Genomic DNA, 10,605 nt, shown 5'->3' on the forward strand with positions numbered 1-10,605 from the left:
ACATGCGGGCATATCTTATTTATTTATTTATTTATTTATTTATTTATTTATTTATTTATTTATTTATTTATTTATTTATTTATTTATTTATTTATTTATTTATTTATTTATTTATTTATTTATTTATTTATTTATTTATTTATTTATTTATTTATTTATTTATTTATTTATTTATTTATTTCCAATACCTCAAAGACCCCAGGAGGGCTGGGGTTTACATGAGGGGTAGGCTTGACAGTATTGTCGAGATTAACAAAAAAAAAAAATGTTTCAATGGCGGTTCTGAAATGGCTTGGGTTAGAGTGAACGACGATGTCAGCGGGGAGATCGTTCCAGTCGGTGGCTGTCCTTAAAAAAAAAATGAGTTGAGGTGCGTTGTCGTTCGGGCATGTGGCCAAGGTGTGGCTGATGCGACTGGATGGTCGATGAATCGGCATGATGACTGCTGTGCTAGATGACTAGGCATTATAAAATTTATGAAATGAACAGTCTAGCTATTTTACAGCGTGCTTGTAAGCTTGGTAAATCGGCATTAGCTTTTGGATTAGTGGCGCTAGTATTGCGAGAATAGTCAGAGAAGATAAATCTAGCTGCGCGGTTTTGTGTTAATTCAATGGTAGATATCATGTTTTGAAGATGCGGGTCCCACAATGCGCATGCGTACTCCTATTTGGGCCTTACAAGAGTTACATAAGCAGATGTTTAACAGATGTCTGATAACCCAACAGGCAAGGCACGCATTAGCTTCCGCACTTCATGAACGTGATGGAACTCAATTACATCGTGTTTCAACACCGCCAGCATCTTCCAAGCAATGAATTTTGTAAAGAAAGCCCAGAATATAACCCATGGCTTTTAGTTACCCCTACAGTACAGTTGTCTGTCGAAGGGATAATTAGTAAGTGTGACATGATGATATTTGCTAATCAGCAGTTAGCCCTTTACCAGATACACATGCGGTATCGCGGTTCTATTCATGTGTATGCTGACGGTTCCAGTTTTCAAAATTCATCAACGTCCGCATTTGTGATTCCGCACCTGAATGAACGACGGTCATGTAAACTAGCTCATGCGACTGTGTTAACGAGTGCTGATATTTACGCTATTGATTTGAGCCTCCACTTCATCTCATCGGTGCACGACCTGCGTATGTGGGTAATCTTTATCTACTCTCAGTCTGCACTGAAATCACTTGACAGCGCTAGTTCCATATCATGAAAGGCTAGACTGGAATGCGAAGTTCTTAAAAAATTTTCCATGGCTACCAAAAAGAAGTATATTACAGTTTTGCAATACCCACAAGGACATTGTCTTATTCCTCGAAACAGATGCAGATGCGGCGGCTAAGCAGGCGCACTCCAATTGCCCTCACTTGTGACCTTCCGTTCTCGAGAAGCGCATTGCGCCGCTTTTTGAAGTACATGCATAATGAAATGGACGAAAAGATGGGGTTCAAACCAAACCACAAAAATTCAGATCTAAATTTCACCAATCCTTTGTTGCGGTTTAATATTTCTATCAGCAGAGGTTTAGAAACGCTCCTTCACCACTTACATATGGGAATGGCTTACACTAAGCACTTCCTTCATAGAATTGGCAGCGCAGACAGCTCACGGTGTGAGTGCGGGCATGAAAGTGAAGATGGGGCTCATCTGTTATTGGACTGCCGAGTGCATGACAACTTGAGGTCTCGATTTGAAGAGATACTTAAGCACTCCTGAAAAAAGCAAAGTCTACGAAAGCTATTAGGCCCGTGGCCGACGTGTGCACTGTAGAAGCGAGCTCGTGTGGAATTTGTAATATTCCTGGAGGACAGTGGAATCCTTCGGTAATTTAGTACATGTGGCCCCGTCAATGTTAGAGTTCTTCTCTTTATGTGAGTGAGTGTATTAATATCATTGTTATTTGCTTATCCTATGATTGCGCCTGCAAGATTATCATTACTTTTTGTTTTACTGTGTGTCAATAGCTTTGTTATTTACTTTGTTTATCCACATTTGTTATGTATATTGTAGTATGTTAGAGTTACACAATTTTACCACATGTACACACCTTTAAATAATTTATATCGCTCATTAGTGTTACTTCTCCTGGCGTTTTTACTTTGTTTTATATGAGGTGTACTAATTGTATTATTCAGTAGGGGTTGGGTTTGGCTTGTGGGGTTTAACGTCCCAAAGCAACTCAGACTATGAGAGATGCCTTACTGGAGGGCGCCGGAAGTTTCGACCACCTGGGGTTCTTTAACATGCACTGACATCGCACAGCACACGGGCGCCTTGCTTTTCGCCTCCATCGAAAAACGGCCGCCGAGGCCGGGATTCGATTCCGCATCCTTGAGAACAGTAGTCGAGCGCAGTAACCATTGCGGCACCCCGGTGGGGTGGTATTCAGTATAGTGTATATGTTATGGTAATATGCGTCAGACCAGGTGTTTCTTTTAAATTCGGTGAGAAGTAGCCGGAGCCGCTATGCGGCACCAACCTCTCCTTTATTGTGCATGTGAATGATAAAAAATATAATAATAATTAGTTCACAGGAAAGGAAAGGCGCAATATCTTTCGCACGTGTTCCGTGGACACCTAACTGCACCGTAAGGGAAGGGATGAATGGGGGAGTGAAAGTAGATAGAGAGAGCGAGGAGCCATAGTGGAGGGCTACGGAGAAATTTCAACCACCTGAGCATCTTTAACGTGCACTGACATTGCACAGCACACGGACGCCTCTCCGTTTCGCCTCCATCGAAACGCAGCCGCCAGTGGTCGGGATCGATCCCGAGTACTCCGGTGGTGGTAGTGGCGAAAAACTTTAATTGGTGGAGCCGCGAAATATTACAAGGGCTGGCCCGGCTCCTGATCACGGGTGGTGGCCGGCAGGCCGTGCCTGGTGGCGACCGCTTCAGACCAGTCGACTAGCCTCCTTTGTGAGGCCGGCACTGAGCTGGAAACCGCGATCTCCCAGCCCTCGTTGTCAGTAAGGCCCCATTTGGCCGGTGGCATAGTAGTCGGGCATCTTAATAACTGCATCACCGCGGCGAGGCAATAAAAAAGTCCAGGTGGTAGAAAGTCTCCAGGTTGTTGTTGTTGTGGCTGTAGAAAGAAGGAAAAGAAAATGCACGGGCCTGCTACTGGCTCTTTAGCTGAGCCACCTCCGCTGCCTCGTGCGAACAGGAAAGAGGAAGCAGAGGAGAAAGAAAAAGAACAGGGAGAGAACGACGCGCGCCGCATCAGCCGTCGCCACCACCGAAGCGGTGGCGGGTGCAGTGACGGCCTAAAACAGATAAAAATTGATGGCAGGCTGGCCCCCGCCGCAAGCGGCGGTGGCCTACCTATCCCAGCCCCTTCAGGGCCAGGGCCAGGGCCAGGGCCAGGACCAGCCACCCTCCATGTTGTTGTTGTTGTGGCTGTATGAAGAAGGAAAAGAAAAGGCACGGGCCTGCTACTGGCTCTGTAGCTGAGCCACCTCCGCTGCCTCGTGCAGATAGAAAAGAATATAAAGAAAGAAAAGGCAGAGGGAAGGAAAGACGCGCGCCGCAACAACAGCCGTCGTCCACCGCCAGCGGTGGCGTGTGCAATGACGGCCCACAACAGACAAAAATTCGGTGTCAAGCCAGCCCCCGCCGCATGTGGCGGTGACCCACCTGTACCAGCCCCATCAGGGGAGCGCCCAGTCTCCAGGTGGTATAACGTACTCTGCAGACCTCCACTACGGCATCTTTCTCTCTCTCTCTCTCTCTCTTTGCACTTTCACCCCCACCTTCCTTCCTTCCCTCGTGGTTGTTATTAATATTATAATTGTTTTGTTGCCCAACCGACCTTTCCAAGAAAATTCAGTTAACGTGTTAATAAGTTCGTTAACAGCAAAGGAAAGGCGCCTTAACTGCCATACTTTTTTCTGTGAACATATGAACTGACCTGTAAGGGAAGGAAGAAAGGCGAGAGTGGAAGTGGAAAGAGATAAAGAGGAACCGTAGAATAAGAATACAGAGTAATTTCGAACACCTGAAGATTTTTAACAAGCGCTGACATCGCATAGCTCACGGACTCCTTAATTCAGTATTGTCCACAATCACACTTAGTTACATTTGCATTTATTAGTGCTGCCGGAAAAACAAAAATTCAGCTCAATAACCTATTGATAACAAAGAGAACGTAATAAATTAGTGTTTGTTTAACATACTTGTTTCATGATTTTGAGGCTGGCTTCCTGTGAATTCAAAGGTAATAATCTCGCACGGCTGTTCTAACTTATCGCTGCATGTAATTTTCGCCTCTTTATTGACGGAACCAGGGTATATTATAAGGATTGAGGTGGTTCCTAATCTCGGCTGGTGTCTGTCAGGCCGTGCCTTCCAGCAACCGCTTCAGCTCAGTCAACAACCATCTGCTGCGTGGCTGGGTCCGAGCTGGAGACCGCGATCTCCCAACCCTCTTGGTTCGTGAGACCCCAATTGGGTGGTGGCTTGAAATCTTTGGATAATATGAACATTATGTGATCGAAGGTGGCTCTATGTGTGCCACATAGAGAGCATATGGGGTCGTACTGGCCCAGGTGTGCCAAGGCCAGCCAAGCTGTGGAGGAAAAGATTTGGCTTTTAGCTGTCGCCAAATTATTTGGTGGGGTTTTGAGAGAGAGAGGTGTGAGATGAGGAATAAGAGAGTCGTTGTTCTCGGCAGTGAAGTGTTATATCTAGGTGAGAAGTCTGTCCCGCGTGCTTCCCCAGTCTTCGGTATGCCCCGCTCGGTTGACGTGCTAAGTGGGCTACCAGTTTACCGGGGTTGCCTGCATGGCCTGGTACCCAGACGATGTGAATGGGTCGGGGAGCTGTGGAGCTAGAGGTTAAGATTTGATGGGCGACTTACTGTATTTGCCCTCTTGCGAAATTTTGAATGTGCAGGAACTATATTGACTTTTATGCGTGCTGTGTTTTAGTAGTAGTGGTGAAGTACATATTTTATGTAGTTTTGTCATGACTTTGGGCCCCCGACTGGATACGTGCCTAGCGTGAGCTTCAACATGAAGTGAATGGCGTTCATGAATGGCAGTATCTTGGCCACGCCGACAAAAATTAATCGTTCACATGTTCTTCGTAAGAACTTTAGAAAGCACGAAGCGCATTGAAACAAGCCCACAATGTTCGAATTTATGTGAACGCTCAGTAAACGTTTCAATTGTTTCATTTGCATTCATGTACTGTGCTAACAAAAGTGGACGCAAGCAAGCAAAAATATTGTTAAGACACCTTTTAGCCTGCACATCATAGAAATATACATGATCCCAACACCTACAGCTAAGTAACTAAATCGCAGTTTGTTGTTTTTGTTTTTTTAATTAAGGCAAAGCGGCTGCGCGAACCAAAGACGAGTGGCTTTGCGACTCGCATGCGCCCTTTAATCAATCGTTCGAAATGCTCGTTTAAAAGAAAGCGTGAGGCGTTACTACTGCGCCTAATGTCGAGTACGCTTTAGTTTGGCACTGACAGGGTGCCTGCCTCTAAATACCTTCGTTCACCATAGTGGTCAAACGCCGCTTTCGTCGTGAGTGTTCGTGTCCGTAGACATAGTGCTCCAGCGCGAGTCTTCCAAGCGCGCAGTCGCGTTTGACGTCAACAAGTCGTCCTCATCCTCCGACGATGCAGAAAAGGTCAGTTCTGTGCTTGCGCTCGAGGACCGTGTATTCACCGGGAAAAGCACGGATTCCAAATGCTTGTCCTCAACAGCGTCCGTCGTCCAGTCCGCGTGCCTTCCAACTGTGTTTTTGTCACTGAAGGGGCGTGACAGCCACACCATTATGGACAGGACGAGGAGAAACGAGAATGAGCACAGTGCCGCGGCGAAGGCTAGTTGACATTTCGAAGTAGCTCGTGCTTCGGAGGCGCCCTTCACCGGCCTTTCTTGACTGACGGAGTCCTCTGGGCTGACCAGCCGTCCTTGAGCCACGCCACGTCCGCCATCGCGTGCGAAATGCCTCCAGGAGATGTGGCGAGGCAATCTCCATCGGCGCCGTCTCTTCTCATTGATCTCAGGCAGCCGGTCTTCAGTGACGAGGATCGATGGCTTCCGGGTGCGCTTGGTCGGGGCCAGCTGGACTGTGGACTCAAGGCTGATGGTGCTGGGGTCGCTGGTCGGTGCGTCTCTAGGTAGCGGTGGTAGGGTACCCTTGAAGAAGTAGCGTTTGTATCGGGGGTCCCAGTAGAATTCTTGAGGAGAGAGATCAAGCAGGCTTGACGTCAGCGTCATTCTTCTTCTTCTTCTCGCCTCTTTGCATATTGCTCATACCCGCAGTAGGAAATTGGGCAGAGTTCAGTGCATGTATAAGAATTTAATACATGATATTGAGTTAGAGCCATGATATACATCTTATTAGTTAAGAATTAGTGTTGCTAAAATCATTTGGAAAACATTTTGAGGTGCTGGGAATAGTAATAAATAAAAGAAGAATATTTTCAAAAAATTAGCTGGGGCTTAGCTTTAGTTAAGCACGGTAGATTGCGAAAGCAATAATAGCATGGCTAATAACACATCGACAGAGTCTTCAGCTTCACTATTCAAAGCGTCCATTTCATTCCATTCGGAGTCGTCACCAGTTTAGGAGGATTCAAGAGGAGTGCGATTCGCTTGTCTAGCTGCATCTTGAGCGCGCCGTCGAGAGAGAGGCTGTTCCCTTTCTTCATCTGTCTCTGTAGCCCGCTGTCGTTTCCTGGCTTCATTGAGACGGCGTGCCTTTAGTTTCTGTTTATCAGGATGCATAGCGAGTGCCTCAGCTGAGCAAGCACCAGCATTTATATATACCCATCGTTTTTCTTCTCCTCCTCTATACTGCGAGAGAAGAAGTGACAGCAGCGCCGCCACTTGGTACAGCGCGGCTCCAGCTGCAGCGCGCCGTGCCTACCGACATTCGCCACCCGATGTCTCGACTTGGTAGCCCATCTCTCGCAGCTGGTATGACGTCACCGTTATCGTCTCATCCGCGGCGCGCTGTGCATACCGACCGCCGCCACCCCACGACTCGACTTGGTAGCCCATCTCTCGCAGCTGGTATTACGTCATAGACATCTGGGGGCATTAAAGGTCAAACGTGCCTACCGACCGAGGCTACGCGAAGGGCTGAAAATGGAAGTAGTATTGATTTCGCAATAAAAATGCAGACAAACTTTGGAAGTATATACCAGACATAGTAGCGCTAACCAAACAAATATAACTCCGGTCGGAATATTATAGATATGGAGTAACTCACATGCCGGTTTTAGAGCATTCTCTTCGGCAGTTGAACCAAAGGAGAGGCGGACAGGAATTGGTACACGACAATCCTAAGCGAGCAAAAGGAATTTCCAAATTATTTCTTCTCTGAGGAGCGTACCTCAGGCAGGAGAGGATATAAGGCTCTATGGCTCCCACGTCATCGCATTACGCACAAAGATTTGACGGCGTGGATCTAGAGCGACACAAATAAAGATTGACGCAATGAATTCTAGAATGCAAAATCGTCATGGAGACCTCAATTTGCCTCGAGCTACAATATCGGATATTCCAATTGAAATGTAAATGCCCAAAATCGGCCGTCGTAAGAAGCGGCGCATGGCTCACGGAGTGCAATATATGGAACCGTTCCAAATTGGATATATTTAGCAAAATAATGTTATGTACAGCATTGGCAAAACACTCATTGAGAGCTAAATTCGCTAAGAAATCGGCCATGATATTGGAAGCAAGCTGTAGTTTACCGGTTATCGACCGAACTTTCAATGAAACAAATAGTTAACAGTCGCTGTTAGTTGGACAAGTCTATTTTTTTTTAAACAATACTCCGACAGCCAAAGCGAGACCTCGGGTGGCCGCAGCTACGCCGTGAAGAAGCCCTATGCCACGGGCATAGTTACCCCTATGTCACGGGCAGGAGCTGCCAACTCGGGTCGCTCCTTTCATATATGGGAGGGTGATATCAGAATGAGTCTGCCAGAACCCTTTGCATTCATTACCTCTACGACACGCAGGCACGTCCATACGGCTTGGTTGAAGCGTGACTTTACATGTGGGCTGGTACCTTACGCTCTCGCGTCATACTCTTAAAGGATGAGCGTAAAAGGATGAGATACTCTTAAAGGTCCCCAATAATGTAGCACCTTACACTGATAGGGCGTGATAGGAGAATAATGTATGAGGCAAAAGAAGCTTCCGCCGTTGCTATCGCAATTCAATGTGGGTTAACCAGAGCTAAACCACAACTAATGTTTTTCTTCTTTTTTTTTCCTGTGTCTCTCATCAAAAGTTGGGCGGGCTTGCGTTAGCACGTTTCCATTTTATCTTGTTTTTGTGCGAAACTGTACAGACGATACCGACGAGACTTCTTTTTAAGAACAAGCCTATGAAAGTCAGATCTTTATCCACCGATTGGCCATGTATATATACGACTGTTTTCTTTACGTGGCGTCAGCTTGGCAGGCGAAAATTGAGTTTCTTTCTCGTCAGGTGCTGACTCTTCATTGATATTGTTTATCAGTCAACGGAGTGCGACATTTAACTCCATCAGAGGCTCTGTCCCCGTTTATGCTGGGTATGCGCAGTAAGCGCTTCGTCTGTCCAAACTTTGTTATACTATTTTCTCACGGAAACATGGCAGCCCGTCTCCCTATCAAAGCATGTGATTAGATTGAGGGGCTTGTTTTGCGCTACTTCAAGCAGTCAAATTCCCTCGTAAGTCCGAACGATTTTTGCGCCTTAAGAGATTGCAAGAGTCATGGGAACTTGTTTACCTTATATTCGTGATACGCTTCTCTGCAAATGGATCTTACCTGCAGACAGGCCGCAAAAGCACCTAAGTAGAAATGTCTGTGGCGCTTCCGTGACGATGTTATTTGGCGTAATGATTTCTGCGCTAGTGATTAATTTTTTCGGGGCCGTCCCACGGGCCCCGAAAATATCGATAATAAATATCGATATTTATTATCGATAATAAACTATCGATAATAAATAATCGATAGTTTTGCACGTGCTTCCGAACTAATATTTCCGTGAGCCGAGAATTCGCTTTCTTTTCTGCGAGCGATATGACGTAGCAGAAACAATTATTAGAGCATTTAAATCTCAAAAGTAAACAAAATGGCGTCGCGCTCGCGTCAGGATACGCTAAGAATTTAGCATTGGTCACGTCGTTCCACCGTTTCTGTGGCATTTTTTATGACACTAGAAGAGAAGATTCTGGGGATGACGTCACAACTTCTGACCAGCTCCTATGATGATTCAGGCTACTATCAGCCTTGGACTTCTACCAGTGGCTCATTGTCATCATACTTTTAGTCTCAGTTACCCGTGCTCATTATGAGCTTTTTTTTCTTTTTCGTTCTGCCTGTATTCGCTTGTCTTGAAGCTTAATTCGACAACCATCACCGATGCTGAATCATATCGAGTTTGAACACGGCGTTGCCTGAGTGAAGATGCAGGCATGACACTAGAAAGAGGGCACGCATCAACCCGCATTTTATAAAACAAACACTTTCTCGATCGAACGGATTCTAGGAGGAAGTTGGTTGGTAGGCTTATAGGGTCTAACGTCCAGAACGAACTTAGCCTACGAAGAACGTTGTAATGGAGAGCTCCAGAAATTTCGACCACCTGAGGTTCTCTAACATGCACTAACGTCGCACAAGGCGCCTTGCTTTTCGCCTCCACCATAAAGCGGCCTCCGTGGCCGAGATTTTTAATCCCGCATCCTTGGGTTCAGTAGTCGAGCGCACTACCCACTGAGCCATCGAAGCGGTGCTGGGAGGAAGTTATCCGCTGTGAAATGTTTAAGTTCAAATGTCTAGAGATATACATAGGCACCGTGATGGTTTCGCGGCTGAAACTGTACAGGAATGCGGGAGGTCTCTACAGCGGTACTCTCCCGCCACAGCTCATGCCACAAAGCCGTTTCATAATATTGTTGGCACTTCTGCAAGCTTACAGACTTGGATGACACCGAAGAAAGCGAAAGAAAGAAACCTGTAAAGTTCAGGAACATGTCCCAGCTTAGACACCGAACTCCAAATAAATTTTCGTCCTTATCAATGCAGCGATAAAAGATTGCGGTAATATCTTTTTATATCTCGCATATTCGTAATGAATCGGCGCATATATTCTGCTGGCTGCTTACAAACAAGACTATGAAATGAAGTGCCTTGATTATTGCGACGTTTATAAAACATTTACGTGGTGAGTGACGCCGCTGGGTGAATGAGGGCGCCACAAGCTTGTTTTATTGGTTTTAAATGATTGACAACATACTTCGTCCTGAACTATTTTGGCGAGATGGGATTTAAACACGGCTATATTACAAACAGGGGTTTCGGTAGGTCTATACGGTGGAGTCGGTTTTTCACCATATCAGCGTGATACTCCAGAGCTCTAAGTGCGCGCCACTTCACATTTATGTGACATTTGCTAGAGACCTGTGGTCATTCGAGAGCCACTTGTCACAGCGCACCTGAAATATATATGATTTATAAAGGCGTATTACTGAACATGATGCATGGATGTATATTCACATGAATGTTTTACGTATTTGAGTACGCTGCGCATATGAGCTTGTGGACGACTTCACTTCAGGTGTGGATGAGAGTGAAGCATA

This window comes from Amblyomma maculatum, chromosome 6, assembly GCF_055883805.1.
Source record: "Amblyomma maculatum isolate TAMU_Amacu chromosome 6, ASM5588380v1, whole genome shotgun sequence".
Taxonomy (NCBI): Eukaryota; Metazoa; Arthropoda; class Arachnida; order Ixodida; family Ixodidae; genus Amblyomma; species Amblyomma maculatum.